The sequence below is a fragment of the Helianthus annuus genome, chromosome 17 (assembly GCF_002127325.2).
Source record: "Helianthus annuus cultivar XRQ/B chromosome 17, HanXRQr2.0-SUNRISE, whole genome shotgun sequence".
In the NCBI taxonomy this organism is placed as follows: domain Eukaryota; kingdom Viridiplantae; phylum Streptophyta; class Magnoliopsida; order Asterales; family Asteraceae; genus Helianthus; species Helianthus annuus.
In genome coordinates this window covers 88571589-88577774 of record NC_035449.2, presented here as the reverse complement: position 1 = coordinate 88577774, position 6186 = coordinate 88571589, and the positions used below count along the sequence as shown (strand labels likewise).

At 36.1% G+C, this 6186-nt stretch overlaps 1 long non-coding RNA gene across 5 annotated transcripts; it reads left to right on the top strand.

Moving 5' to 3' along the window:
* The first annotated feature begins 578 nt into the window (after positions 1-578).
* LOC110921119 lies at positions 579-5246 on the top strand. 5 transcript variants are annotated; one of them, XR_002582198.2, is made up of 9 exons: positions 579-817; positions 1250-1402; positions 1506-1628; positions 2481-2608; positions 2701-2823; positions 2913-3000; positions 3965-4045; positions 4152-4318; positions 4733-5246. It is a non-coding gene; the product is annotated as an uncharacterized LOC110921119 (long non-coding RNA). The 5 variants fall into 5 exon arrangements; XR_002582197.2 differs by having other exon boundaries at positions 1250-1416; positions 3902-4045; XR_002582196.2 differs by having other exon boundaries at positions 580-817; positions 2487-2608; positions 3902-4045.
* Positions 5247-6186: the final 940 nt, after the last annotated feature.

Here is a 6186-nt window from a genome sequence, read left to right as displayed (position 1 = left end):
ATTTTAATTCCAAAATATATATATTTTTCCCAAAAATATTATATTTTACCTCATACATTTTCCAAAATAATACTTTATCAAAATATACGTATGAGAGTATTTTCCGAAATATACATAAGTTACGTTTTAGCGTGTCGTAAAGCAACAATACTTGTGTAACTTAAATATTTATTTTGTGAGAGCGTTGGTATTATTTTGGAGTCGTAATTTCATGGTATTTTCAAGTTATATTATTTTTACCCTAAAAATAATATATCTAGTGCACAGAATAACAAACAATCACACAAGCTTTTTAGTATAAAATATATATCTATACTACTTTAATAAGGATATAGGAAGGACAGAATGGTAATTGAACAGTGTGTTGAAAACACCCTCAATGCACAATGTACAACACTTGAAGCACCAAGAAACACAACATAATTTACCCTTCAACTGATTCATCTTCAGCCATCCATTTCTTTCACCTTTTCACACGGATTGTGATCTGAACAGTTGATATTCAGCTCACATGGATCGCCCTTTCTACTCCCTTCTCTCTCACAACTCACATCTCACAAACTTTATCAGACTCTTTCTCTCTCTTTCTCCCAGATCTAGGGTTTCGTCTTCCGTGATGAAAGATGTCTGGAGTGCTGATGGTTTGAGATGAAATCAGATGATGAACAACCTGTGATGAAGAACAAACATCAATGAAATCGAAAACACACAGGGTTGAACACGGATTTGAAGAAACCCTAACTGAAGGTTTTGTCCGGTCATCTCTGTTGTGGTTTCTTTCGGCTTTCTTCCACATCAACGATTAGCAAACACAAAGGTAATCAAACCCTAAAATGTCTAAATGGACTGGTTGTTTTCGTTCTCAGCTTTCTACCCTTTTGTTGTTCATCTAACTTGAAGGAGAAGTCCTGTTGAGTTAACATGTAATTTCATTAGGGTTTTACACGATGTGGTTCACCAGCTTAACGAGAATTTTGAATTATTTCCTTCTTTGATTTTTAGGGTTTTTTTTTTGCTGTGACATATTAGACAGGTATTGGAATCCTCAATCGATAAGATTAACAATTCGTGCGTTGCTGTGACATATTAACAATTTCATTAGGGTTTTACACGATGGGTTGATTGACCTAATGTGTTATTTGTTTAATTACACCAATTTGCAAGCGCTTATCGCATAAACAGCATTATGTGCAACTCAAGTGTTGATTTATTATTGCTAATTGTGATTAGTGTACTGTTCTTTTAGCAGGTTTAATGGTGGCATGTTTGTGCTGGTTCAACAAAGCCAGAAAGCGGAGGCGACGACTAGGGTTTCGATTAGTGATCTCGGTCTGATGTTCTTCACGATAGAGATGCACTCGAGATGGTAAAGATGGAATTCCAGCATTGCTTGGGGTTACAGGTGTGCTTGATTTGGTGGGGTTGAAGTTGAACGTTTACTTGAATCCTTTATGTATTTTTCGTTTTTACTAATTGCGACTAATTTTTGTCTTATGGTATTGCAGGGATCCGCGTTTGAGTTTAGTTCTGGCTGGAATCCGAGTCGATCGTTTCACAACTACAATGGCGTCTTCTAGGGTTTCATCAAAAGTCCAAATCAAGAAAATCCGTTGGGTCCATCACTAAAGGTAAACTCTCTAACCTCAACTGACTATGTTCTTTTGAGTATTGTAGAATGACCATGTTTCGCTCCTTCAAATTAAGCACTTCGGTTAATAAAGGGGTCTGTTTGATGTTTAAAGGGGTCTGTTTGATGTTTAAAGTCAATTTTGAAGTGGGGTAGCTTCTTTCTTGTTTGTTTTCCCTGGATTTTGTTATTATATTTGTTTGTTGTTTTGGTAAATTTAAACTATAGGTCATGTAAGCTCTCTTTATTTGGTATTGTGTGAAATTTTGATCGAAGATGGTTGTAAACTGTTATTTTTCTTTTAATCTTTTGTAGTTGTTTTGTGTAAATGTGATTTTTTATTTTGAATTTGTTGACATATCATAGTGTGAAGTTATTTTAGTTTGACTATGTTGAATGGGATCAACGTCCCAAAGTACTCAGCGAAAACTACATCAGATTTGTTAAATCAACATACTTGGTGTCGTCGCTGACCCTAGTTTTGAAACGGTTTCATGGGTTTTTGTTTGTAAAGGTAGAGATCTTTAGTATTGCACCATTTACCATGATTCTGACTAATTTGAGCTTTGATTTGAAGCCCTTTATTTACGAGTTTGCATTTTGATTTTGGATCTATTTGCTTGTTTTTCTTGAATTTGTCATGACTGAAAGGTAAACCCTAAGTTAGTGATTTTAAAAGTTGAAGTTTGCTGGTTTAATTTGTGGGTTGGTGTTAAGCTTGGCAGACCAATGCTGAGTTTGACACTAATCAATGAGCAGGTCACATGCTGCTTGCTGTCCTATGATTGTCACTTTCATTATTTTGATACATTATTTTTCGATGTGTTTTGACTGAAGTAACCACCGTTGATAGCTGCAGATATTTTCAGATCTGAAGTATGATAGGCCAAACGAATTGACGGATCGGCAACTTTCTAATGAGATGGAAGCGATTGCGGCTGCTTATCATATTTTTAGAAATGCTGCTCAGCCTGGTTTCACGTAAGAACGTTTATATCGGCAAGTTCTTTAAGTATGCTTCATTTGTTGGTGATTAACTCATTTTTAATTAATGTTATATGTTTACAATGTAGGTACATTGAAGATATGGATTTAAGGAGATTTATGAAAATTAGGCAGGCTGGCACGTTTGGGTGACAAGCATAAACCCATTTAAGTAGAAAAATTTGGAAGTATTTTGTTACCGGTCGGGTTAGGTCAGAACACTTCTGGACCCTTTTTTTCAACAATAAGTACGAATAAACTATTTATGTTAATATGCTTAAAAAACTATCTCATGTTTCAGGAACGAAGAAGCGCATGGGACTCGAGGGTTGTACCTCATGGCAGTCAAAGTAACAAGTAAAACAAGAAGGAAGCGAGTCATAAGCGTAGTATGTTGATGCATTTAAACTTTTTTATATCTTTTTTTAAGTATAATATTAATTTTTTAATAAAAAAATGGTTGCTGGATATAGGAAAGCAGTCATTGGATCTGGGTTGTTCAAGATTTGTTGTGAATGTTGATAAAATTGATAGCTTTTTTTAGATCTAGGTTATTAAGAGGTTGATTTTAAAGATTTGCTTGATTTTGTTGAGTGTGATAGTTTGATGGGTTTTTTTGATTTATAATGTGTAGGTAGAGGTGCACAAAATAACCGGTTATTAACTTAAACTGTAACTGGTTAATAGTTGATCGAGGAGTAACTGATTAGTGGATGTTTTTTACCGTAGGTCAGTAATTGGTTAGGGATCTTTTAGAACTAACAGGTTATTATTAACTGGTTTTAAACTGATGTGCTGGTTAATCGCGAATATTTTTTTTGAAAATAACCGGTTATTAACAGAATAGGTTGAAGTGAATAACCAAAGAGTTAAAGTAATATCCGGTTAAAGCAATATCGAGCAAGCAAAAATGTGAAAACAACCAGCGGTTAGGTTAACTGAACCAAAAAAAAGAGCAGGTGCGCGGTACCCCTGACCGCGGAGGGGATCCCCCTCCCAGTTCACCACCCGACAAGGATCTCTGGCGGCAAATACCCTCCCAATACTTGGGGTTCGAGGAGGTGGGGTTGCCACGTCTCGAACCCGAGACCCCAACGATCCAAGTGTTGGAATATGGGTGTCGGTGGCCAACTGAGCTACCCCAGTTGGTTAGGTTAACTGAACCAGTTAAAGAAAATAATGGGTTTGTGCACCGGTCGATTTGATGAGGGTTTATTTTGAGATGATTATTAATGTGATACTTTTGGAAATTGTTGAGCTTATTTGGGACAAATTCTATGGTGGTTGTAGCTGGGGATTGGCTGCAGGGACCTTATGTGTACTACCTTTACACGATGTACGGTTTCGGTATAGGTGAAATTGGGCAGCTGTTTATTGCTGGATTTGGATCTTCCATGCTGTTTGGGACAATTGTTGGATCATTAGCTGATAACAGTAATTTTGCATTTCCCTTCAAAAAAGTTTACTAAAGTTTTTTTCAAGTTTATGTAATTGTTAATGTTATGTGGAATTTGACTTGATAATATTGGTTTAAATTCAGTGGTCGAAAAAGAGCTTCGGTTACAGTGCATAACTTACATTTTGAGTTGCATCATGAAGCATTCACCTGACTACAGAATTTTGATGGTGGGACGAATCTTGGGAGGGATTGCCACTTCGCTTCTGATTTCGGCTTTCGAGTGATGGCTTGTTGCTGAACACAACAAGGTGAGTGACGTTTGGATGTGTGTTTTGAAATTGATTATGTAATAACTGAATAATCCGAATATATTAATCAGCTGTGACAAAATCGACAGTAAAAGATCGTGTTTAGAAAAAAAAATTGCAGATACAATCATTGAAATAACAAATAAAATTACCAAAATATGCAGATTTTTGAAGAAAAAAACGAAAAAACTTTGTGAAATTTGTTCAAAATAGATGGATTTATAAAAGTGATTGTTTCAGAAAACAAGTTGAATCTGTTTATCAAAACTTTAATTTCAGGTAAAATATTTTGATAATTGGTTTCATAATAACTAAAAACGTATTACCATGATATCAGTTGATAATAAAAGATTTATGGTATGAGGTGGTTATTAAAAAAATGGAGATTATTAACATGTTTTTTCTCCTTTAAAGGTTGAGGCTGAGGTTTCACGACTTGAAGCGTTGAAGTCGAGCAAAATGAAGGAACTCGTCTTCAAGAAACGATTAGAGTTAGAGGACATTTGTAGAAAGACTCACTTCCAGAAGCTGCTGATAGTTCAATGGAGATAGCTATGGAAGCTATTGAAGCTGGTAGATGTGGATTTGAACCTTGTGAAGAGCTTTCTTGGTTCGTTTTCTTCTCAAGAGGGACTACCGTGACCTGCTTCGAATCTGCTTGGTCTCATGGGCCTTCAACTCCCACAAGACGACAATAAGGACAAATGATTAGATGTTTGGATGAAATACTTGATCTTGTGAGAGGATAGCCTTTTGATTGACCCTCCTGCAAGTTTTGATCGCTTTACTTTTTGACGGATATGAAATAGCATATTGTGTTTCTTACATCATTGAAGTTTGAGGTTGTTATTTGATTCGATTTCAGAAAATCGGGTTCGAAGGAGTTGAATTTGAACCCTTGACACACTGTTTGGTGTGGTTTGATACTTTGACTTTATCCTTATTATTTACTTTTGGTTGCTAAATACGAGATGTGTATTGAAGTTGTAGTATAAAAAGTTGTAGAGAATGCGTTTAAGATTAAGATCTTTAGGAGAATGGGGTTGCTAAATGAATGAACAAAACTTTGAGTGAAAGGGCAAAGACTGCGATAGTTCTTATACGGCTACCAAAGACGTTTTGGGAATATCCTGTTAAATCTGGTGTTTGGGCCGATTCTTTGAGCCGTGGGCTAATTGATCTTAATATATCTGGACATAAGTGTGCCACTACTACCAAAATTTGAATTACTTTTGTTATTTGACCCATACATAATCGACCCATTTTATGATATTCGTGCAGCCAAGAAGGTAGACCTGACTGATGTGGGCATTGTTGGCAGTTTGTCTGTAGGGGTCGAAGAGAAGGATAAGGGACTTCCAAATTCTTTGTACATGGGTCGAGCTATGGGCACTGGATCTGGGCTCGGTTAGTCCACTGGTTTCATTACTTCGGCAACAACAGATATGGATGATTTCTTTTCTAGCCTTGGCGGGCCATAAAATCAATATGGTTCGTTCCAAAAGTGAAACCTTCTTTTATTGGTTTCACAAAGTTTATACAGTTACATGTAAAATATTTTGTTTAAGTGTGAGATCGTTTGGTGTGTCGATGACCTTGTAGCAATTTATGAGATTTTTTTGAGTGTTTGCCACTGGTGATGCTTTATGCATATAGCGTCAGTGCTGCAAACAATTTTACTCCTGGATTTGTACCTTACTTCCTGGCAATATAGTGTGTATGGATTTATCTCAAATATCCCACTAGGTCCAGGTTTTTGTATCATGTTTCTGTAGCATAATTGATTAATGTGATAAATGACACTGTGTATTGCGGAAATATGATAAAGAAGGTATAACTGACAAGTTAGTTGGGTTCGGTCACACGCT